We start from the raw sequence: 22,662 nt of genomic DNA, 5'->3' as shown, positions 1-22,662 counted from the left end.
AACGGGTAGTAACTACAGACTTATTATTCTCTTTATGGTGCGCATTGACTATTAGTGCGTCTAGCTACAAATTAGCTTTGGTGTTATTTAATGTTAACATTCATGTTGGCAAACTAACAATATTGTTGAGGTGAGACGAGACGATAGTGTTTACACTGCAAACCAGTTGTGAATGTAGCTTTCAGAATATAGGGTAAACAGCTGAAGCGTAGACTTCATTTCCTGTTCTTTTCCCCATTGACTGATTTCCATGTGTCCAAGATTTATCCTTATTGGATGTAAAATGTCGTCTGCTTTACTGTATATTCGCTATGTTTGGAATACTGCTTCAATATGTCGTAAATTTTTACTTCAAAAAAGTGAAATAATTCCATATCTAGGTAAATACGTTTGTAGTAGTAGACCTCTTGACACGGAGAGGTAATATTTTGGTTTTTCCCAACTTGTCTGATCATGAGATCCATGTTATTAAAATGAAGCAATTCGTTGTCAGAAGTGGGGTTCGAACCCACGCCCTCATACGAGGATCAGAGCTAAAATCTGACGCCTTAGACCATTCGGCCATCCTGACACACTTTTAGACGTTTTTCTTGAAAACGAAGCTATAGTACCACCCCGAAATAACTGTCGGAATTCTATGCTTCATAAAGCCACAGACTTGTTGCCATACTAGAGAAGTCTTTTCTGATCATAAGATCCATGCTATTAAAATGAAGCAATTCGTTGTCAGAAGTGGGGTTCGAACCCACGCCCTCATACGAGGATCAGAGCTTAAATCTGACGCCTTAGACAACTCGGCCATCCTGACACGATTGTGAACGTTTTTCTTGAAAACGAAGCTATAGTACAACCCCGAAATACCTCTCGGAATTCTATGCTTCATAAAGCCACTCACTTGTTGCCATACTAGAGAAGTCTTTTTACCTCTCCGTGTGACGTAGTCCAGGAGAGGTTGTGTAACGGCCGTGTCTGTGTGTGTGTCTGTCTGTGTGTTTGTCTGTGTGTCTGTGTGTGTGTCTGTGTGTCTGTCTGTCTGTTGTTACACCCACGTGACCGCGTTCGCAGTTTGCGTATCGGAGCAAACGTGTTCGCCATTTCCGAACTGCTTTCACAGTCACGGAAATGGCTCCTCTACTCGAGTTCTCACACCACCATCTTCTGGTCTTTGTCCATCCCACACGGACACCAGTCTGTTCTTACTGGCTTCTAATCACCACCATCTTCTGTTCTTTGTCAATCCCAACATTGACAACAGTCTGCACTTACACTGGCTTCTAACACCACCATCCACTGGTCTTCCGTCTATTCCACATAGACACCAATCTGTATCATTGGCTTCTACTCTATTATCATCGTTTGGTTTTAGGATATACGCGGCGATCAGCTAGGGTTACGAGAAACGTCTAGCCTCCCTAAGGTGGGATCGCCACCAAAGGTTTTCGCAATTGCGCTTTTTCCTTACTATTATAATGGAAACGAATCGTATATATACCCCAAATTTGAAAAAAAGCGGGAGAGGGGTACCCTTCACTTTAAACGTCAATATTAGCAAAGTTTGAGAAGATAATAGGTATAACTTTATTTTAAACGATTTCACTATTATTTATGTTAATTATTGAAGATTAAAATAATTAAAAATAATTATATTTATTTAAATATTAAAGATAAACCTCTCGTGCAAAGAGTGAGATTATCATTGCCTCCTATATCTACCAAGGCCCGTGCATGCGATATATTTCCTTCATTGCCTCCTATATCTATCAAGGCCCGTGCATTGTGATATATTTCATTCATTGCCTCCTATATCTATCAAGGCCCGTGCATTGTGATATATTTCATTCATTGCCTCCTATATCTATCAAGGCCCGTGCATTGCGATATATTTTTCAAAACAACAACAAAAATGGGAAACCCCAACTCAGAAACATAATAACGTTTTTATTGGATACTTAAGTTTATATAATCTTCTTGACACGGAGAGGTAATATTTTGGTTTTCCCAACTTGTCTGATCATGAGATTCATGTTTTTAAAATGAAAAAATTCGTTGTCAGAAGTGGGGTTCGAACCAACGCCCTCATACGAGGATCATAGCTTAACTCCGACGCCTTAGACCACTCGGCCATCCTGACACGCTCTTGAACGTTTTCCTTGAAAACGAAGCTATAGTACATCCCCGAAATACCTCTCGGATTTCTATGCTCCATAAAGCCACTCACTTGTTGCAATACTAGAGAAGCCTTTTCTGATTATGAAATACATGTTATTAAAATGAAGCAATTCGATGTCAGAAGAGGGGTTCGAACCCACGCCCTCATACGAGGATCCGAGCTTAAATCCGACGCCTTAGACCACTCGGCCATCCTGACACGCTTTTGAACGTTTTCCTTGAAAACGAAGCTATAGTACAACCCCGAAATACCTCTCGGAATTCTAAGCTTCATAAAGCCACTCACTTTTTGCCATTCTAGAGAAGCCTTTTCTGATCACGAGATCCATGTTTTTAAAATGAAAAAATTCGTTGTCAGAAGTGGGGTTCGAACCAACGCCCTCGTACGAGGATCATAGCTTAAATCCGACGCCTTAGACCACTCGGCCATCCTGACACGCTTTTGAACGTTTTCCTTGAAAACGAAGCTATAGTACAACCCCGAAATACCTCTCGGATTTCTATGCTCCATAAAGCCACTAACTTGTTGCAATACTAGAGAAGCCTTTTCTGATTATGAAATACATGTTATTAAAATGAAGCAATTCGTTGTCAGAAGTGGGGTTCGAACCCACGCCCTCATACGAGGATCAGAGCTTAAATCTGACGCCTTAGACCACTCGGCCATCCTGACACGGTTTTGAACGTTTTCCTTGAAAACGAAGCTATAGTACAACCCCGAAATACCTCTCAGAATTCTATGCTTCATAAAGCCACAGACTTGTTGCCATACTAGATAAGTCTTTTCTGATCATGAGATCCATTTTAATAAAATGAAGCAATTCGTTGTCAGAAGTGGGGTTCGTACCCACGCCCTCATACGAGGATCAGAGCTTAAATCTGACGCCCTAGATCACTCGGCCATCCTGACACGATTTTGAACGTTTTCCTTGAAAACGAAGCTATAGTACAACCCTGAAATACCTCTCGGATTTCTATGCTCCATAAATCCACTCACATGTTGCAATACTAGAGAAGCCTTTTCTGATTATGAAATACATGTTATTAAAATGAAGCAATTCGTTGTCAGAAGAGGGGTTCGAACCCACGCCCTCATACGAGGATCCGAGCTTAAATCCGACGCCTTAGACCACTCGGCCATCCTGACACGCTTTTGAACGTTTTCCTTGAAAACGAAGCTATAGTACAACCCCGAAATACCTCTCGGATTTCTATGCTCCATAAAGCCACTCACTTGTTGCAATACTAGAGAAGCCTTTTCTGATTATGAAATACATGTTATTAAAATGAAGCAATTCGTTGTCAGAAGTGGGGTTCGAACCCACGCCCTCATACGAGGATCAGAGCTTAAATCTGACGCCTTAGACCACTCGGCCATCCTGACACGCTTGTGTACGTTTTCCTTGAAAACGAAGCTATAGTACAACCCCGAAATACCTCTCGGAATTCTAAGCTTCATAAAACCACTCACTTTTTGCCATACTAGAGAAGCCTTTTCTGATCACGAGATCCATGTTTTTAAAATGAAAAAATTCGTTGTCAGAAGTGGGGTTCGAACCAACGCCCTCGTACGAGGATCATAGCTTAAATCCGACGCCTTAGACCACTCGGCCATCCTGACACGCTTTTGAACGTTTTCCTTGAAAACGAAGCTATAGTACAACCCCGAAATACCTCTCGGATTTCTATGCTCCATAAAGCCACTCACTTGTTGCCATACTAGAGAAGCCTTTTCTGATTATGAAATGCATGTTATTAAAATGAAGCAATTCGTTGTCAGAAGTGGGGTTCGAACCCACGCCCTCATACGAGGATCAGAGCTTAAATCTGACGCCTTAAACCACTCGGCCATCCTGACACGGTTTTGAACGTTTTCCTTGAAAACGAAGCTATAGTACAACCCCGAAATACCTCTCGGAATTCTATGCTTCATAAAGCCACGGACTTGTTGCCATACTAGAGAAGTCTTTTTACCTCTCCGTGTGACGTAGTCCAGGAGAGGTTCTGTAACGGCCGTGTCTGTCTGTCTGTCTGTCTGTCTGTCTGTGTGTGTGTGTGTGTGTCTGTCCGTCTGTCCGTTGTTACACCCACGTGACCGCGTTCGCAGTTTGCGTATCGGAGCAAACGTGTTCCCAATTTCCGGACCGCATTGACAGTTCACAGAAATTTGGAAAATTGTATTTCTCTCCGTTGGCTACTCTATACTTGAGTTCTCACACCACCATGTTTGGTCTTCGTCCATCCCATAGGAACACCAGTCTGGTACTTTTCTGACTTCCACCACCACCATCTTCTATTCTTTGTCAATCCCACATTGACACCAGTCCGCACTTACACTGCCTTCTAACACCACCATCCACTGGCCTTCCGTCTATTCCATATAGACACCAATCTGTATCATTGGCTTCTAACACCACCATCCACTGGTCTTCCGTCTATTCCACATAGACACCAATCTGTATCATTGGTTTCTACTCCATTATCATCGTTTGGTTTTAGGATATACGCGGCGATCAGCTAGGGTTACGAGAAACGTCTAGCCTCCCTAAGGTGGGATCGGCCACCAAAGGTTTTCGCAATTGCGCTTTTTCCTTACTATTATAATGGAAACGAATCGTATATATACCCCAAAATTTGAAGAAAGCGGGCAAGAGGGGTACCCTTCACTTTAAACGTCAATATTAGAAAATTTTGAGAAGATAATAGGTATAACTTTATTTTAAACGATTTAACTATTATTAATGTTAATAATTGAAGATTAAAATAATTAAAAATAATTATATTTATTTAAATATTAAAGTTAATCTTGTTTCTCAACTCAAAATTAATACGGAAAGATTTAAAAAGCAGTCTGTGTGTGTCCGTCCATTGTTACACTAGTGCGTCGCGTTAGCAGTTAGCCTTGTGTTGATGTGTTAAGAAATCATACAGAACCTTAATATTCCCTTTTTCCATAATATAAAGTGAATATGTGGAAGTATTTTTCGTAATTATGATGCATTTAGTACTTTTGTAGCTTTAAAGCTCTGTTTCATTTTGATATTCCAAAGATTTATTATAATATTGTTATTTGAAATGGCTGTTTATATATTGCGTAAGCTATACTACATCTGTATATAGAATAATCCTTGGTTTAGTAATTTCATGAAGAAAACTAAGCCCTAGACTCAGGCGCGTACAACAAGTATTATCCGCAATAGGCTTAGTGAAACAAAGAGTAAATAATTGAGGCCTGAGGTGAAGTAAACTTTTGGCTTGGATTTTCGTGTCTGAAATGAACAGACATCAACGGTTCAGAGTGAGCCGAAAGTTAAATACACTCTTAAATAATAATAATAAGGTTAGTAAAAGGGCTAATGGTAAACGGGTAGTAACTACAGACTTATTATTCTCTTTATGGTGCGCATTGACTATTAGTGCGTCTAGCTACAAATTAGCTTTGGTGTTATTTAATGTTAACATTCATGTTGGCAAACTAAGAATATTGTTGAGGTGAGACGAGACGATAGTGTTTACACTGCAAACCAGTTGTGAATGTAGCTTTCAGAATATAGGGTAAACAGCTGAAGCGTAGACTTCATTTCCTGTTCTTTTCCCCATTGACTGATTTCCATGTGTCCAAGATTTATCCTTATTGGATGTAAAATGTCGTCTGCTTTACTGTACATTCGCTATGTTTGGAATACTGCTTCAATATTTCGTAAATTTTTACTTCAAAAAAGTGAAATAATTCCATATCTAGGTAAATACGTTTGTAGTAGTAGACCTCTTGACACGGAGAGGTAATATTTTGGTTTTTCCCAACTTGTCTGATCATGAGATCCATGTTATTAAAATGAAGCAATTCGTTGTCAGAAGTGGGGTTCGAACCCACGCCCTCATACGAGGATCAGAGCTAAAATCTGACGCCTTAGACCATTCGGCCATCCTGACACACTTTTAGACGTTTTTCTTGAAAACGAAGCTATAGTACCACCCCGAAATAACTGTCGGAATTCTATGCTTCATAAAGCCACAGACTTGTTGCCATACTAGAGAAGTCTTTTCTGATCATAAGATCCATGCTATTAAAATGAAGCAATTCGTTGTCAGAAGTGGGGTTCGAACCCACGCCCTCATACGAGGATCAGAGCTTAAATCTGACGCCTTAGACCACTTAGCCATCCTGACACGATTGTGAACGTTTTCCTTGAAAACGAAGCTATAGTACCAACCCGAAATACCTCTCGGAATTCTATGCTTCATAAAGCCACTCACTTGTTGCCATACTAGAGAAGCCTTTTCAGATCATGAGATCCATGTTATTAAAATGAAGCAATTCGTTGTCAGAAGTGGGGTTCGAACCCACGCATTCATACGAGGATCAGAGCTTAAATCTGACGCCTTAGACCACTCAGCCATCCTGACACGATTTCGAACGTCTTCCTTGAAAACGAAGCTATAGTACCAACCCGAAATAACTCTCGGAATATATGCTCCATAAAGCCACTCACTTTTTGCCATACTAGAGAAGCCTTTTCTGATCATGAGATCCATGCTATTAAAATGAAGCAATTCGTTGTCAGAAGTGGGGTTCGAACCCACGCCCTCATACGAGGATCAGAGCTTAAATCTGACGCCTTAGACCACTCGGCCATCCTGACACGATTGTGAACGTTTTCCTTGAAAACGAAGCTATAGTACAACCCCGAAATACCTCTCGGAATTCCATGCTTCATAAAGCCACTCACTTGTTGCCATACTAGAGAAGCCTTTTCAGATCATGAGATCCATGTTATTAAAATGAAGCAATTCGTTGTCAGAAGTTGGGTTCGAACCCACGCTCTCATACGAGGATCAGAGCTAAAATCTGACGCCTTAGACCACTCGGTCATCCTGACACGCTTGTGAACGTTTTACCTGAAAACGAAGCTATAGTACAACCCCGAAATACCTCTCGGATTTCTATGCTCCATAAAGCCACTCACTTGTTGCAATACTAGAGAAGCCTTTTCTGATTATGACACACATGTTATTTAAATGAAGCAATTCGTTGTCAGAAGTGGGGTTCGAATCCACGCCCTAATACGAGGATCAGAGCTTAAATCTGACGCCTTAGACCAATCGGCCATCCTGACACCCTTTTGAACGTTTTCCTTGAAAACGAAGCTATAGTACAATCCCGAAATACCTCTGGGAATTCTATGCTTCATAAAGCCACGGACTTGTTGCCATACTAGAGAAGTTTTTTCTGATCATGAGATCCATGTTATTAAAATGAAGCAATTCGTTGTCAGAAGTGGGGTTCGAACCCACGCCCTCATACGAGGATCAGAGCTTAAATCTGACGCCTTAGACCACTCGGCCATCCTGACACGATTTTGAACGTTTTCCTTGAAAACGAAGCTATAGTACAACCCCAAAATACCTCTCGGAATTCTATGCTCCATAAAGCCACTCACTTGTTGCAATACTAGAGAAGCCTTTTCTGATTATGAAACACATGTTATTAAAATCAAGCAATTCGTCGTCAGAAATGGGCTTCGAACCCACGCTCTCATACGAGGATCAGAGCTAAAATCTGACGCCTTAGACCACTCGGCAATCCTGACACGCTTTTAGACGTTTTTCTTGAAAAGGAAGCTATAGTACAACCCCGAAATACCTCTCGGATTTCTATGCTCCATAAAGCCACAGACTTGTTGCAATACTAGAGAAGCCTTTTCTGATTATGAAATACATGTTATTAAAATGAAGCAATTCGTTGTCAGAAGTGGGGTTCGAACCCATGTCCTCATACGAGGATCAGAGCTTTAATCTGACGCCTTAGACCACTCGGTCATCCTGACACGCTTGTGAACGTTTTACCTGAAAACGAAGCTATAGTACAACCCCGAAATACCTCTCGGAATTCTATGCTTCATAAAGCCACGGACTTGTTGCCATACTAGAGAAGTCTTTTCTGATCATGAGATCCATGTTATTAAAATGAAGCAATTCGTTGTCAGAAGTGGGGTTCGAACCCACGCCCTCATACGAGGATCAGAGCTAAAATCTGACGCCTTAGACCATTCGGCCATCCTGACACGCTTTTAGACGTTTTTCTTGAAAACGAAGCTATAGTACCACCCCGAAATAACTCTCGGAATTCTATGCTTCATAAAGCCACAGACTTGTTGCCACACTAGAGAAGTCTTTTCCGATCATGAGATCCATGCTATTAAAATGAAGCAATTCGTTGTCAGAAGTGGGGTTCGAACCCATGTCCTCATACGAGGATCAGAGCTTTAATCTGACGCCTTAGACCACTCGGTCATCCTGACACGCTTGTGAACGTTTTACCTGAAAACGAAGCTATAGTACAACCCCGAAATACCTCTCGGATTTCTATGCTCCATAAAGCCACTCACTTGTTGCAATACTAGAGAAGCCTTTTCTGATTATGACATACATGTTATTTAAATGAAGCAATTCGTTGTCAGAAGTGGGGTTCGAACCCACGCCCTAATACGAGGATCAGAGCTTAAATCTGACGCCTTAGACCAATCGGCCATCCTGACACCCTTTTGAACGTTTTCCTTGAAAACGAAGCTATAGTACAATCCCGAAATACCTCTGGGAATTCTATGCTTCATAAAGCCACGGACTTGTTGCCATACTAGAGAAGTCTTTTCTGATCATGAGATCCATGTTATTAAAATGAAGCAATTCGTTGTCAGAAGTGGGGTTCGAACCCACGCCCTCATACGAGGATCAGAGCTTAAATCTGACGCCTTAGACCACTCGGCCATCCTGACACGATTTTGAACGTTTTCCTTGAAAACGAAGCTATAGTACAACCCCAAAATACCTCTCGGAATTCTATGCTCCATAAAGCCACTCACTTGTTGCAATACTAGAGAAGCCTTTTCTGATTATGAAACACATGTTATTAAAATCAAGCAATTCGTCGTCAGAAATGGGCTTCGAACCCACGCTCTCATACGAGGATCAGAGCTAAAATCTGACGCCTTAGACCACTCGGCAATCCTGACACGCTTTTAGACGTTTTTCTTGAAAAGGAAGCTATAGTACAACCCCGAAATACCTCTCGGATTTCTATGCTCCATAAAGCCACAGACTTGTTGCCATACTAGAGAAGTCTTTTCTGATTATGAAATACATGTTATTAAAATGAAGCAATTCGTTGTCAGAAGTGTGGTTCGAACCCACGCCCTCATACGAGGATCAGAGCTTAAATCTGACGCCTTAGACCACTCGGCCATCCTGACACGATTCTGAACGTTTTCCTTGTAAACGAAGCTATAGTACAACCCCGAAATACCTCTCGGAATTCTATGCTCCATAAAGCCACTCACTTGTTGCAATACTAGAGAAGCCTTTTCTGATTATGAAATACATGTTATTAAAATGAAGCAATTCGTTGTCAGATGTGGGGTTCGAACCCACGCCCTCATACGAGGATCAGAGCTTAAATCTGACGCCTTAGACCACTCGGCCATCCTGACACGATTTTGAACGTTTTCCTTGAAAACGAAGCTATAGTACAACCCCAAAATACCTCTCGGAATTCTATGCTCCATAAAGCCACTCACTTGTTGCAATACTAGAGAAACCTTTTCTGATTATGAAACACATGTTATTAAAATCAAGCAATTCGTCGTCAGAAGTGGGCTTCGAACCCACGCCCTCATACGAGGATCAGAGCTTAAATCTGACGCCTTAGACCACTCGGCCATCCTGACACCCTTTTGAACGTTTTCCTTGAAAACGAAGCTATAGTACAACCCCGAAATACCTCTGGGAATTCTATGCTTCATAAAGCCACGGACTTGTTGCCATAATAGAGAAGTCTTTTCTGATCATGAGATCCATGTTATTAAAATGAAGCAATTCGTTGTCAGAAGTGGGGTTCGAACCCACGCCCTTATACGAGGATCAGAGCTAAAATCTGACGCCTTAGACCATTCGGCCATCCTGACACGCTTTTAGACGTTTTTCTTGAAAACGAAGCTATAGTACCACCCCGAAATAACTCTCTGAATTCCATGCTCCATAAAGCCACTCACTTTTTGCCATACTAAAGAAGCCTTTTCTGATCATGAGATCCATGTTAATAAAATGAAACAATTCGATGTCAGAAGTGTAATTCGAACCCATGTCCTCATACGAGGATCAGAGCTTTAATCTGACGCCTTAGACCACTCGGTACTCCTGACACATTTGTGAACGTTTTCCCTGAAAACGAAGCTATAGTACCACCCCGAAATAACTCACTGAATTCTATGCTCCATAAAGCCACTCACTTTTGCCATACTAGAGAAGCCTTTTCTGATCATGAGATTCATGTTTTTAAAATGAAAAAATTCGTTGCAGAAGTGGAGTTCGAACCAGCGCCCTCATACGAGGATCATAGCTTAACTCCGACGCCTTAGACCACTCGGCCATTCTGACACGCTTTTGAACGTTTTCCTTGGAAACGAAGCTATAGTACAACCCCGAAATACCTCTCGGATTTCTATGCTCCATAAAGCCACTCACTTGTTGCAATACTAGAGAAGCCTTTTCTGATTATGAAATACATGTTATTAAAATGAAGCAATTCGTTGTCAGAAGTGGGGTTCGAACCCACGCCCTCATACGAGGATCAGAGCTTAAATCTGACGCCTTAGACCACTCGGCCATCCTGACACGCTTGTGTACGTTTTCCTTGAAAACGAAGCTATAGTACAACCCCGAAATACCTCTCGGAATTCTAAGCTCCATAAAGCCACTCACTTTTTGCCATACTAGAGAAGCCTTTTCTGATCATGAGATCCATGTTTTTAAAATGAAAAAATTCGTTGTTGAAGTGTAATTCGAACCCATGTCCTCATACGAGGATCAGAGCTTTAACCTGACGCCTTAGACCACTCGGTCATCCTGACACATTTGTGAACGTTTTCCCTGAAAACGAAGCTATAGTACCACCCCGAAATAACTCTCTGAATTCTATGCTCCATAAAGCCACTCACTTTTTGCCATACTAGAGAAGCCTTTTCTGATCATGAGATCCATGTTACTAATGAAACAATTCGTTGTCAGAAGTGTAATTCGAACCCATGTCCTCCTACGAGGATCAGAGCTTTAACCTGACGCCTTAGACCACTCGGTCATCCTGACACCTTTGTGAACGTTTTCCCTGAAAACGAAGCTGTAGTACAACCCCGAAATACCTCTCGGAATTCTACGCTCCATAAAGCCACTCACTTGGTGCAATACTAGAGAAGCCTTTTTACCTCTCCGTGTGACGTAGTCCAGGAGAGGTTCTGTAACGGCCGTGTCTGTGTGTGTGTCTGTCTGTGTGTCTGTGTGTGTGTCTGTGTGTCTGTCTGTCTGTTGTTACACCCACGTGACCGCGTTCGCAGTTTGCGTATCGGAGCAAACGTGTTCGCCATTTCCGAACTGCTTTCACAGTCACGGAAATGGCTCCTCTAGTCGAGTTCTCAAACCACCATCTTCTGGTCTTTGTCCATCCCACACGGACACCAGTCTGTTCTTACTGGCTTCTAATCACCACCATCTTCTGTTCTTTGTCAATCCCAACATTGACAACAGTCTGCACTTACACTGGCTTCTAACACCACCATCCACTGGTCTTCCGTCTATTCCACATAGACACCAATCTGTATCATTGGCTTCTACTCTATTATCATCGTTTGGTTTTAGGATATACGCGGCGATCAGCTAGGGTTACGAGAAACGTCTAGCCTCCCTAAGGTGGGATCGCCACCAAAGGTTTTCGCAATTGCGCTTTTTCCTTACTATTATAATGGAAACGAATCGTATATATACCCCAAATTTGAAAAAAGCGGGCAAGAGGGGTACCCTTCACTTTAAACGTCAATATTAGCAAAGTTTGAGAAGATAATAGGTATAACTTTATTTTTAACGATTTCACTATTATTAATGTTAATTATTGAAGATTAAAATAATAAAAAATAATTATATTTATTTAAATATTAAAGATAAACCTCTCGTGCAAAGAGTGAGATTATCATTGCCTCCTATATCTACCAAGGCCCGTGCATTGTGATATATTTCATTCATTGCCTCCTATATCTACCAAGGCCCGTGCATGCGATATATTTCCTTCATTGCCTCCTATATCTATCAAGGCCCGTGCATTGTGATATATTTCATTCATTGCCTCCTATATCTATCAAGGCCCGTGCATTGCGATATATTTTTCAAAACAACAACAAAAATGGGAAACCCCAACTCAGAAACATAATAACGTTTTTATTGGATACTTAATTTTATATAATCTTCTTGACACGGAGAGGTAATATTTTGGTTTTCCCAACTTGTCTGATCATGAGATTCATGTTTTTAAAATGAAAAAATTCGTTGTCAGAAGTGGGGTTCGAACCAACGCCCTCATACGAGGATCATAGCTTAACTCCGACGCCTTAGACCACTCGGCCATCCTGACACGCTCTTGAACGTTTTCCTTGAAAAGGAAGCTATTGTACATCCCCGAAATACCTCTCGGATTTCTATGCTCCATAAAGCCACTCACTTGTTGCAATACTAGAGAAGCCTTTTCTGATTATGAAATACATGTTATTAAAATGAAGCAATTCGATGTCAGAAGAGGGGTTCGAACCCACGCCCTCATACGAGGATCCGAGCTTAAATCCGACGCCTTAGACCACTCGGCCATCCTGACACGCTTTTGAACGTTTTCCTTGAAAACGAAGCTATAGTACAACCCCGAAATACCTCTCGGATTTCTATGCTCCATAAAGCCACTCACTTGTTGCAATACTAGAGAAGCCTTTTCTGATTTTGAAATACATGTTATTAAAATGAAGCAATTCGTTGTCAGAAGTGGGGTTCGAACCCACGCCCTCATACGAGGATCAGAGCTTAAATCCGACGCCTTAGACCACTCGGCCATCCTGACACGCTGTTGAACGTTCTCCTTTGAAACGAAGCTATAGTACAACCCCGAAATACCTCTGGGAAATCTATGCTCCATAAAGCCACTCACTTGTTGCAATACTAGAGAAGCCATTTCTGATTATGAAATACATTTTAATTAAACGAAGCAATACGTTGCCAGAAGTGGGGTTCGAACCCACGCTCTCATACGAGGATCAGAGCTTAAATCCGACGCCTTAGACCTATCGGCCATCCTGACACGCTGTTGAACGTTTTCCTTGAAAACGAAGCTATAGTACAACCCCGAAATAACTCTCGGAATTCTATGCTCCATAAAGCCACTCACTTTTTGCCATACTAGAGAAGCCTTTTCTGATAATGAGATCCATGTTATTAAAATGAAGCAATTCGTTGTCAGAAGTGTAATTCGAATCCATGTCCTCATACTAGGATCAGAGCTTTAATCTGACGGCTTAGACCACTCGGCCATCCTGACACGATTTTGAACGTTTTCCTTGAAAACGAAGCTATAGTACAACCCCAAAATACCTCTCGGAATTCTATGCTCCATAAAGCCACTCACTTGTTGCAATACTAGAGAAGCCTTTTCTGATTATGAAACACATGTTATTAAAATCAAGCAATTCGTCGTCAGAAATGGGCTTCGAACCCACGCTCTCATACGAGGATCAGAGCTAAAATCTGACGCCTTAGACCACTCGGCAATCCTGACACGCTTTTAGACGTTTTTCTTGAAAAGGAAGCTATAGTACAACCCCGAAATACCTCTCGGATTTCTATGCTCCATAAAGCCACAGACTTGTTGCAATACTAGAGAAGCCTTTTCTGATAATGAGATCCATGTTATTAAAATGAAGCAATTCGTTGTCAGAAGTGTAATTCGAATCCATGTCCTCATACTAGGATCAGAGCTTTAATCTGACGGCTTAGACCACTCGGCCATCCTGACACGATTTTGAACGTTTTCCCTGAAAACGAAGCTATAGTACAACCCCGAAATACCTCTCGGAATTCTATGCTCCATAAAGCTACTCACTTGTTGCAATACTAGAGAAGCCTTTTCTGATTATGAAATACATGTTATTAAAATCAAGCAATTCGTTGTCCGAAGTGGGCTTCGAACCCACGCTCTCATACGAGGATCAGAGCTAAAATCTGACGCCTTAGACCACTCAGCCATCCTGACGCGCTTTTAGACGTTTTTCTTGAAAACGAAGCTATAGTACCACCCCGAAATAACTCTCGGAATTCTATGCTCCATAAAGCCACTCACTTGTTGCCATACTAGAGAAGCCTTTTCTGATCATGAGATCCATGTTATTAAAATGAAACAATTCTTTGTCAGAAGTGGGGTTCGAACCCATGCCCTCATACGAGGATCAGAGCTTAAATCTGACGCCTTAGACCATTCGGCCATCCTGACACGCTTTTAGACGTTTTTCTTGAAAACGAAGCTATAGTACAACCCCGAAATACCTCTCGGAATTCTATGCTTCATAAAGCCACAGACTTGTTGCCATACTAGAGAAGTCTTTTCCGATCATGAGATCCATGCTATTAAAATGAAGCAATTCGTTGTCAGAAGTGGGGTTCGAACCCATGTCCTCATACGAGGATCAGAGCTTTAATCTGACGCCTTTAGGCCTGTCCAGACTGACACATTTTGCGCGTTCGCATCTTCGCTGCGCTTGTTTGCAATATCGCTCTGCTGTCCAAATTGGGTTTTCGTTACTTTGCGTCCTCATATCGCGAAGATGCAAATTTCTTGCGACTAGGCCAAGAATTTCGCGCCTTCGCGAGATAAGCACCAATCACAGACGAGAGTACGGGTGGGGTGTGGAGGGTGGCGATTAGTTTTGTTTTTATCACTTTTTCACAATGGCGGAAGCAGCGTGCAGCTCAGTCGAGTCACTATTAATAAATATGGTGAACGTAGATGGCGCAATGATTTCTCAAATTTCATTGGCTCTCAGAATAGGAAAAGCAAAATATTTGCGTGTATCTGAACAGTAGGGCAAATATTTTTCATGTACTGTTACGAAGATGCGAATAAACGAAGGCGCGAACACGCGAGCGCGAGCTCAATGTGGACAAAGCTTTAGACCACTCGGTCATCCTGACACGCTTGTGAACGTTTTACCTGAAAACGAAGCTATAGTACAACCCCGAAATACCTCTCGGATTTCTATGCTCCATAAAGCCACTCACTTGTTGCAATACTAGAGAAGCCTTTTCTGATTATGACACACATGTTATTTAAATGAAGCAATTCGTTGTCAGAAGTGGGGTTCGAATCCACGCCCTAATACGAGGATCAGAGCTTAAATCTGACGCCTTAGACCAATCGGCCATCCTGACACCCTTTTGAACGTTTTCCTTGAAAACGAAGCTATAGTACAATCCCGAAATACCTCTGGGAATTCTATGCTTCATAAAGCCACGGACTTGTTGCCATACTAGAGAAGTCTTTTCTGATCATGAGATCCATGTTATTAAAATGAAGCAATTCGTTGTCAGAAGTGGGGTTCGAACCCACGCCCTCATACGAGGATCAGAGCTTAAATCTGACGCCTTAGACCACTCGGCCATCCTGACACGATTTTGAACGTTTTCCTTGAAAACGAAGCTATAGTACAACCCCAAAATACCTCTCGGAATTCTATGCTCCATAAAGCCACTCACTTGTTGCAATACTAGAGAAGCCTTTTCTGATTATGAAACACATGTTATTAAAATCAAGCAATTCGTCGTCAGAAATGGGCTTCGAACCCACGCTCTCATACGAGGATCAGAGCTAAAATCTGACGCCTTAGACCACTCGGCAATCCTGACACGCTTTTAGACGTTTTTCTTGAAAAGGAAGCTATAGTACAACCCCGAAATACCTCTCGGATTTCTATGCTCCATAAAGCCACAGACTTGTTGCAATACTAGAGAAGCCTTTTCTGATTATGAAATACATGTTATTAAAATGAAGCAATTCGTTGTCAGAAGTGGGGTTCGAACCCATGTCCTCATACGAGGATCAGAGCTTTAATCTGACGCCTTAGACCACTCGGTCATCCTGACACGCTTGTGAACGTTTTACCTGAAAACGAAGCTATAGTACAACCCCGAAATACCTCTCGGAATTCTATGCTTCATAAAGCCACGGACTTGTTGCCATACTAGAGAAGTCTTTTCTGATCATGAGATCCATGTTATTAAAATGAAGCAATTCGTTGTCAGAAGTGGGGTTCGAACCCACGCCCTCATACGAGGATCAGAGCTTAAATCTGACGCCTTAGACCATTCGGCCATCCTGACACGCTTTTAGACGTTTTTCTTGAAAACGAAGCTATAGTACCACCCCGAAATAACTCTCGGAATTCTATGCTTCATAAAGCCACAGACTTGTTGCCACACTAGAGAAGTCTTTTCCGATCATGAGATCCATGCTATTAAAATGAAGCAATTCGTTGTCAGAAGTGGGGTTCGAACCCATGTCCTCATACGAGGATCAGAGCTTTAATCTGACGCCTTAGACCACTCGGTCATCCTGACACGCTTGTGAACGTTTTACCTGAAAACGAAGCTATAGTACAACCCCGAAATACCTCTCGGATTTCTATGCTCCATAAAGCCACTCACTTGTTGCAATACTAGAGAAGCCTTTTCTGATTATGACATACATGTTATTTAAATGAAGCAATTCGTTGTCAGAAGTGGGGTTCGAACCCACGCCCTAATACGAGGATCAGAGCTTAAATCTGACGCCTTAGACCAATCGGCCATCCTGACACCCTTTTGAACGTTTTCCTTGAAAACGAAGCTATAGTACAATCCCGAAATACCTCTGGGAATTCTATGCTTCATAAAGCCACGGACTTGTTGCCATACTAGAGAAGTCTTTTCTGATCATGAGATCCATGTTATTAAAATGAAGCAATTCGTTGTCAGAAGTGGGGTTCGAACCCACGCCCTCATACGAGGATCAGAGCTTAAATCTGACGCCTTAGACCACTCGGCCATCCTGACACGATTTTGAACGTTTTCCTTGAAAACGAAGCTATAGTACAACCCCAAAATACCTCTCGGAATTCTATGCTCCATAAAGCCACTCACTTGTTGCAATACTAGAGAAGCCTTTTCTGATTATGAAACACATGTTATTAAAATCAAGCAATTCGTCGTCAGAAATGGGCTTCGAACCCACGCTCTCATACGAGGATCAGAGCTAAAATCTGACGCCTTAGACCACTCCGCAATCCTGACACGCTTTTAGACGTTTTTCTTGAAAAGGAAGCTATAGTACAACCCCGAAATACCTCTCGGATTTCTATGCTCCATAAAGCCACAGACTTGTTGCAATACTAGAGAAGCCTTTTCTGATTATGAAATACATGTTATTAAAATGAAGCAATTCGTTGTCAGAAGTGGGGTTCGAACCCATGTCCTCATACGAGGATCAGAGCTTTAATCTGACGCCTTAGACCACTCGGTCATCCTGACACGCTTGTGAACGTTTTACCTGAAAACGAAGCTATAGTACAACCCCGAAATACCTCTCGGAATTCTATGCTTCATAAAGCCACGGACTTGTTGCCATACTAGAGAAGTCTTTTCTGATCATGAGATCCATGTTATTAAAATGAAGCAATTCGTTGTCAGAAGTGGGGTTCGTACCCACGCCCTCATACGAGGATCAGAGCTAAAATCTGACGCCTTAGACCATTCGGCCATCCTGACACGCTTTTAGACGTTTTTCTTGAAAACGAAGCTATAGAACCACCCCGAAATAACTCTCGGAATTCTATGCTTCATAAAGTCACAGACTTGTTGCCATACTAGAGAAGTCTTTTCTGATTATGAAATACATGTTATTAAAATGAAGCAATTCGTTGTCAGAAGTGTGGTTCGAACCCACGCCCTCATACGAGGATCAGAGCTTAAATCTCACGCCTTAGACCACTCGGCCATCCTGACACGATTTTGAACGTTTTCCTTGTAAACGAAGCTATAGTACAACCCCGAAATACCTCTCGGAATTCTATGCTCCATAAAGCCACTCACTTGTTGCAATACTAGAGAAGCCTTTTCTGATTATGACATACATGTTATTTAAATGAAGCAATTCGTTGTCAGAAGTGGGGTTCGAACCCACGCCCTAATACGAGGATCAGAGCTTAAATCTGACGCCTTAGACCAACCGGCCATCCTGACACCCTTTTGAACGTTTTCCTTGAAAACGAAGCTATAGTACAATCCCGAAATACCTCTGGGAATTCTATGCTTCATAAAGCCACGGACTTGTTGCCATACTAGAGAAGTCTTTTCTGATCATGAGATCCATGTTATTAAAATGAAGCAATTCGTTGTCAGAAGTGGGGTTCGAACCCACGCCCTCATACGAGGATCAGAGCTTAAATCTGACGCCTTAGATCACTCGGCCATCCTGACACGATTTTGAACGTTTTCCTTGAAAACGAAGCTATAGTACAACCCCAAAATACCTCTCGGAATTCTATGCTCCATAAAGCCACTCACTTGTTGCAATACTAGAGAAGCCTTTTCTGATTATGAAACACATGTTATTAAAATCAAGCAATTCGTCGTCAGAAATGGGCTTCGAACCCACGCTCTCATACGAGGATCAGAGCTAAAATCTGACGCCTTAGACCACTCCGCAATCCTGACACGCTTTTAGACGTTTTTCTTGAAAAGGAAGCTATAGTACAACCCCGAAATACCTCTCGGATTTCTATGCTCCATAAAGCCACAGACTTGTTGCAATACTAGAGAAGCCTTTTCTGATTATGAAATACATGTTATTAAAATGAAGCAATTCGTTGTCAGAAGTGGGGTTCGAACCCATGTCCTCATACGAGGATCAGAGCTTTAATCTGACGCCTTAGACCACTCGGTCATCCTGACACGCTTGTGAACGTTTTACCTGAAAACGAAGCTATAGTACAACCCCGAAATACCTCTCGGAATTCTATGCTTCATAAAGCCACGGACTTGTTGCCATACTAGAGAAGTCTTTTCTGATCATGAGATCCATGTTATTAAAATGAAGCAATTCGTTGTCAGAAGTGGGGTTCGTACCCACGCCCTCATACGAGGATCAGAGCTAAAATCTGACGCCTTAGACCATTCGGCCATCCTGACACGCTTTTAGACGTTTTTCTTGAAAACGAAGCTATAGAACCACCCCGAAATAACTCTCGGAATTCTATGCTTCATAAAGTCACAGACTTGTTGCCATACTAGAGAAGTCTTTTCTGATTATGAAATACATGTTATTAAAATGAAGCAATTCGTTGTCAGAAGTGTGGTTCGAACCCACGCCCTCATACGAGGATCAGAGCTTAAATCTCACGCCTTAGACCACTCGGCCATCCTGACACGATTTTGAACGTTTTCCTTGTAAACGAAGCTATAGTACAACCCCGAAATACCTCTCGGAATTCTATGCTCCATAAAGCCACTCACTTGTTGCAATACTAGAGAAGCCTTTTCTGATTATGAAATACATGTTATTAAAATGAAGCAATTCGTTGTCAGATGTGGGGTTCGAACCCACGCCCTCATACGAGGATCAGAGCTTAAATCTGACGCCTTAGACCACTCGGCCATCCTGACACGATTTTGAACGTTTTCCTTGAAAACGAAGCTATAGTACAATCCCGAAATACCTCTGGGAATTCTATGCTTCATAAAGCCACGGACTTGTTGCCATACTAGAGAAGTCTTTTCTGATCATGAGATCCATGTTATTAAAATGAAGCAATTCGTTGTCAGAAGTGGGGTTCGAACCCACGCCCTCATACGAGGATCAGAGCTTAAATCTGACGCCTTAGACCACTCGGCCATCCTGACACGATTTTGAACGTTTTCCTTGAAAACGAAGCTATAGTACAACCCCAAAATACCTCTCGGAATTCTATGCTCCATAAAGCCACTCACTTGTTGCAATACTAGAGAAGCCTTTTCTGATTATGAAACACATGTTATTAAAATCAAGCAATTCGTCGTCAGAAATGGGCTTCGAACCCACGCTCTCATACGAGGATCAGAGCTAAAATCTGACGCCTTAGACCACTCGGCAATCCTGACACGCTTTTAGACGTTTTTCTTGAAAAGGAAGCTATAGTACAACCCCGAAATACCTCTCGGATTTCTATGCTCCATAAAGCCACAGACTTGTTGCAATACTAGAGAAGCCTTTTCTGATTATGAAATACATGTTATTAAAATGAAGCAATTCGTTGTCAGAAGTGGGGTTCGAACCCATGTCCTCATACGAGGATCAGAGCTTTAATCTGACGCCTTAGACCACTCGGTCATCCTGACACGCTTGTGAACGTTTTACCTGAAAACGAAGCTATAGTACAACCCCGAAATACCTCTCGGAATTCTATGCTTCATAAAGCCACGGACTTGTTGCCATACTAGAGAAGTCTTTTCTGATCATGAGATCCATGTTATTAAAATGAAGCAATTCGTTGTCAGAAGTGGGGTTCGTACCCACGCCCTCATACGAGGATCAGAGCTAAAATCTGACGCCTTAGACCATTCGGCCATCCTGACACGCTTTTAGACGTTTTTCTTGAAAACGAAGCTATAGAACCACCCCGAAATAACTCTCGGAATTCTATGCTTCATAAAGTCACAGACTTGTTGCCATACTAGAGAAGTCTTTTCCGATCATGAGATCCATGCTATTAAAATGAAGCAATTCGTTGTCAGAAGTGGGGTTCGAACCCATGTCCTCATACGAGGATCAGAGCTTTAATCTGACGCCTTTAGGCCTGTCCAGACTGACACATTTTGCGCGTTCGCATCTTCGCTGCGCTTGTTTGCAATATCGCTCTGCTGTCCAAATTGGGTTTTCGTTACTTTGCGTCCTCATATCGCGAAGATGCAAATTTCTTGCGACTAGGCCAAGAATTTCGCGCCTTCGCGAGATAAGCACCAATCACAGACGAGAGTACGGGTGGGGTGTGGAGGGTGGCGATTAGTTTTGTTTTTATCACTTTTTCACAATGGCGGAAGCAGCGTGCAGCTCAGTCGAGTCACTATTAATAAATATGGTGAACGTAGATGGCGCAATGATTTCTCAAATTTCATTGGCTCTCAGAATAGGAAAAGCAAAATATTTGCGTGTATCTGAACAGTAGGGCAAATATTTTTCATGTACTGTTACGAAGATGCGAATAAACGAAGGCGCGAACACGCGAGCGCGAGCTCAATGTGGACAAAGCTTTAGACCACTCGGTCATCCTGACACGCTTGTGAACGTTTTACCTGAAAACGAAGCTATAGTACAACCCCGAAATACCTCTCGGATTTCTATGCTCCATAAAGCCACTCACTTGTTGCAATACTAGAGAAGCCTTTTCTGATTATGACACACATGTTATTTAAATGAAGCAATTCGTTGTCAGAAGTGGGGTTCGAATCCACGCCCTAATACGAGGATCAGAGCTTAAATCTGACGCCTTAGACCAATCGGCCATCCTGACACCCTTTTGAACGTTTTCCTTGAAAACGAAGCTATAGTACAATCCCGAAATACCTCTGGGAATTCTATGCTTCATAAAGCCACGGACTTGTTGCCATACTAGAGAAGTCTTTTCTGATCATGAGATCCATGTTATTAAAATGAAGCAATTCGTTGTCAGAAGTGGGGTTCGAACCCATGTCCTCATACGAGGATCAGAGCTTTAATCTGACGCCTTAGACCACTCGGTCATCCTGACACGCTTGTGAACGTTTTACCTGAAAACGAAGCTATAGTACAACCCCGAAATACCTCTCGGATTTCTATGCTCCATAAAGCCACTCACTTGTTGCAATACTAGAGAAGCCTTTTCTGATTATGACATACATGTTATTTAAATGAAGCAATTCGTTGTCAGAAGTGGGGTTCGAACCCACGCCCTAATACGAGGATCAGAGCTTAAATCTGACGCCTTAGACCAATCGGCCATCCTGACACCCTTTTGAACGTTTTCCTTGAAAACGAAGCTATAGTACAATCCCGAAATACCTCTGGGAATTCTATGCTTCATAAAGCCACGGACTTGTTGCCATACTAGAGAAGTCTTTTCTGATCATGAGATCCATGTTATTAAAATGAAGCAATTCGTTGTCAGAAGTGGGGTTCGAACCCACGCCCTCATACGAGGATCAGAGCTTAAATCTGACGCCTTAGACCACTCGGCCATCCTGACACGATTTTGAACGTTTTCCTTGAAAACGAAGCTATAGTACAACCCCAAAATACCTCTCGGAATTCTATGCTCCATAAAGCCACTCACTTGTTGCAATACTAGAGAAGCCTTTTCTGATTATGAAACACATGTTATTAAAATCAAGCAATTCGTCGTCAGAAATGGGCTTCGAACCCACGCTCTCATACGAGGATCAGAGCTAAAATCTGACGCCTTAGACCACTCCGCAATCCTGACACGCTTTTAGACGTTTTTCTTGAAAAGGAAGCTATAGTACAACCCCGAAATACCTCTCGGATTTCTATGCTCCATAAAGCCACAGACTTGTTGCAATACTAGAGAAGCCTTT

The 22,662-nt window shown here is 42.1% G+C and overlaps 29 non-coding genes across 29 annotated transcripts; all 29 read right to left on the bottom strand.

Moving 5' to 3' along the window:
• Positions 1 to 724: 724 nt before the first annotated feature.
• TRNAL-UAA (transfer RNA leucine (anticodon UAA)) lies at positions 725 to 808 on the bottom strand. The gene has a single exon. It is a non-coding gene; the product is annotated as a tRNA-Leu (tRNA).
• A 1,950-nt stretch (positions 809 to 2,758) lies between these two features.
• Positions 2,759 to 2,842, bottom strand: TRNAL-UAA (transfer RNA leucine (anticodon UAA)). Its single transcript has one exon. It is a non-coding gene; the product is annotated as a tRNA-Leu (tRNA).
• A 627-nt stretch (positions 2,843 to 3,469) lies between these two features.
• On the bottom strand, positions 3,470 to 3,553 carry TRNAL-UAA (transfer RNA leucine (anticodon UAA)). Its single transcript has one exon. It is a non-coding gene; the product is annotated as a tRNA-Leu (tRNA).
• A 390-nt stretch (positions 3,554 to 3,943) lies between these two features.
• Positions 3,944 to 4,027, bottom strand: TRNAL-UAA (transfer RNA leucine (anticodon UAA)). Its single transcript has one exon. It is a non-coding gene; the product is annotated as a tRNA-Leu (tRNA).
• Positions 4,028 to 6,255: 2,228 nt separating this feature from the next.
• TRNAL-UAA (transfer RNA leucine (anticodon UAA)) lies at positions 6,256 to 6,339 on the bottom strand. Its single transcript has one exon. It is a non-coding gene; the product is annotated as a tRNA-Leu (tRNA).
• A 389-nt stretch (positions 6,340 to 6,728) lies between these two features.
• On the bottom strand, positions 6,729 to 6,812 carry TRNAL-UAA (transfer RNA leucine (anticodon UAA)). Its single transcript has one exon. It is a non-coding gene; the product is annotated as a tRNA-Leu (tRNA).
• A 627-nt stretch (positions 6,813 to 7,439) lies between these two features.
• TRNAL-UAA (transfer RNA leucine (anticodon UAA)) lies at positions 7,440 to 7,523 on the bottom strand. The gene has a single exon. It is a non-coding gene; the product is annotated as a tRNA-Leu (tRNA).
• Positions 7,524 to 7,913: 390 nt separating this feature from the next.
• On the bottom strand, positions 7,914 to 7,997 carry TRNAF-AAA (transfer RNA phenylalanine (anticodon AAA)). Its single transcript has one exon. It is a non-coding gene; the product is annotated as a tRNA-Phe (tRNA).
• A 390-nt stretch (positions 7,998 to 8,387) lies between these two features.
• Positions 8,388 to 8,471, bottom strand: TRNAF-AAA (transfer RNA phenylalanine (anticodon AAA)). Its single transcript has one exon. It is a non-coding gene; the product is annotated as a tRNA-Phe (tRNA).
• A 390-nt stretch (positions 8,472 to 8,861) lies between these two features.
• TRNAL-UAA (transfer RNA leucine (anticodon UAA)) lies at positions 8,862 to 8,945 on the bottom strand. Its single transcript has one exon. It is a non-coding gene; the product is annotated as a tRNA-Leu (tRNA).
• A 390-nt stretch (positions 8,946 to 9,335) lies between these two features.
• Positions 9,336 to 9,419, bottom strand: TRNAL-UAA (transfer RNA leucine (anticodon UAA)). The gene has a single exon. It is a non-coding gene; the product is annotated as a tRNA-Leu (tRNA).
• A 153-nt stretch (positions 9,420 to 9,572) lies between these two features.
• On the bottom strand, positions 9,573 to 9,656 carry TRNAL-UAA (transfer RNA leucine (anticodon UAA)). Its single transcript has one exon. It is a non-coding gene; the product is annotated as a tRNA-Leu (tRNA).
• Positions 9,657 to 9,809: 153 nt separating this feature from the next.
• Positions 9,810 to 9,893, bottom strand: TRNAL-UAA (transfer RNA leucine (anticodon UAA)). The gene has a single exon. It is a non-coding gene; the product is annotated as a tRNA-Leu (tRNA).
• An 862-nt stretch (positions 9,894 to 10,755) lies between these two features.
• Positions 10,756 to 10,839, bottom strand: TRNAL-UAA (transfer RNA leucine (anticodon UAA)). The gene has a single exon. It is a non-coding gene; the product is annotated as a tRNA-Leu (tRNA).
• A 2,173-nt stretch (positions 10,840 to 13,012) lies between these two features.
• On the bottom strand, positions 13,013 to 13,096 carry TRNAL-UAA (transfer RNA leucine (anticodon UAA)). Its single transcript has one exon. It is a non-coding gene; the product is annotated as a tRNA-Leu (tRNA).
• Positions 13,097 to 14,434: 1,338 nt separating this feature from the next.
• TRNAL-UAA (transfer RNA leucine (anticodon UAA)) lies at positions 14,435 to 14,518 on the bottom strand. Its single transcript has one exon. It is a non-coding gene; the product is annotated as a tRNA-Leu (tRNA).
• Positions 14,519 to 15,606: 1,088 nt separating this feature from the next.
• TRNAL-UAA (transfer RNA leucine (anticodon UAA)) lies at positions 15,607 to 15,690 on the bottom strand. The gene has a single exon. It is a non-coding gene; the product is annotated as a tRNA-Leu (tRNA).
• Positions 15,691 to 16,080: 390 nt separating this feature from the next.
• Positions 16,081 to 16,164, bottom strand: TRNAF-AAA (transfer RNA phenylalanine (anticodon AAA)). The gene has a single exon. It is a non-coding gene; the product is annotated as a tRNA-Phe (tRNA).
• A 153-nt stretch (positions 16,165 to 16,317) lies between these two features.
• TRNAL-UAA (transfer RNA leucine (anticodon UAA)) lies at positions 16,318 to 16,401 on the bottom strand. The gene has a single exon. It is a non-coding gene; the product is annotated as a tRNA-Leu (tRNA).
• A 153-nt stretch (positions 16,402 to 16,554) lies between these two features.
• Positions 16,555 to 16,638, bottom strand: TRNAF-AAA (transfer RNA phenylalanine (anticodon AAA)). The gene has a single exon. It is a non-coding gene; the product is annotated as a tRNA-Phe (tRNA).
• A 390-nt stretch (positions 16,639 to 17,028) lies between these two features.
• On the bottom strand, positions 17,029 to 17,112 carry TRNAL-UAA (transfer RNA leucine (anticodon UAA)). The gene has a single exon. It is a non-coding gene; the product is annotated as a tRNA-Leu (tRNA).
• A 390-nt stretch (positions 17,113 to 17,502) lies between these two features.
• TRNAF-AAA (transfer RNA phenylalanine (anticodon AAA)) lies at positions 17,503 to 17,586 on the bottom strand. Its single transcript has one exon. It is a non-coding gene; the product is annotated as a tRNA-Phe (tRNA).
• Positions 17,587 to 18,450: 864 nt separating this feature from the next.
• On the bottom strand, positions 18,451 to 18,534 carry TRNAL-UAA (transfer RNA leucine (anticodon UAA)). The gene has a single exon. It is a non-coding gene; the product is annotated as a tRNA-Leu (tRNA).
• A 390-nt stretch (positions 18,535 to 18,924) lies between these two features.
• Positions 18,925 to 19,008, bottom strand: TRNAF-AAA (transfer RNA phenylalanine (anticodon AAA)). Its single transcript has one exon. It is a non-coding gene; the product is annotated as a tRNA-Phe (tRNA).
• A 627-nt stretch (positions 19,009 to 19,635) lies between these two features.
• On the bottom strand, positions 19,636 to 19,719 carry TRNAL-UAA (transfer RNA leucine (anticodon UAA)). Its single transcript has one exon. It is a non-coding gene; the product is annotated as a tRNA-Leu (tRNA).
• A 153-nt stretch (positions 19,720 to 19,872) lies between these two features.
• On the bottom strand, positions 19,873 to 19,956 carry TRNAL-UAA (transfer RNA leucine (anticodon UAA)). Its single transcript has one exon. It is a non-coding gene; the product is annotated as a tRNA-Leu (tRNA).
• Positions 19,957 to 20,346: 390 nt separating this feature from the next.
• TRNAF-AAA (transfer RNA phenylalanine (anticodon AAA)) lies at positions 20,347 to 20,430 on the bottom strand. Its single transcript has one exon. It is a non-coding gene; the product is annotated as a tRNA-Phe (tRNA).
• A 1,325-nt stretch (positions 20,431 to 21,755) lies between these two features.
• TRNAF-AAA (transfer RNA phenylalanine (anticodon AAA)) lies at positions 21,756 to 21,839 on the bottom strand. The gene has a single exon. It is a non-coding gene; the product is annotated as a tRNA-Phe (tRNA).
• Positions 21,840 to 22,229: 390 nt separating this feature from the next.
• Positions 22,230 to 22,313, bottom strand: TRNAL-UAA (transfer RNA leucine (anticodon UAA)). The gene has a single exon. It is a non-coding gene; the product is annotated as a tRNA-Leu (tRNA).
• Positions 22,314 to 22,662: the final 349 nt, after the last annotated feature.

The sequence above is a fragment of the Phalangium opilio genome, unplaced genomic scaffold (assembly GCF_054372755.1).
Source record: "Phalangium opilio isolate 3A_F unplaced genomic scaffold, DU_Popi_V2 ptg000094l_1, whole genome shotgun sequence".
NCBI lineage: Eukaryota > Metazoa > Arthropoda > Arachnida > Opiliones > Phalangiidae > Phalangium > Phalangium opilio.
The sequence above is the reverse complement of the archived record's forward strand: the minus strand, read 5'-3'. Positions and strand labels throughout refer to the sequence as shown.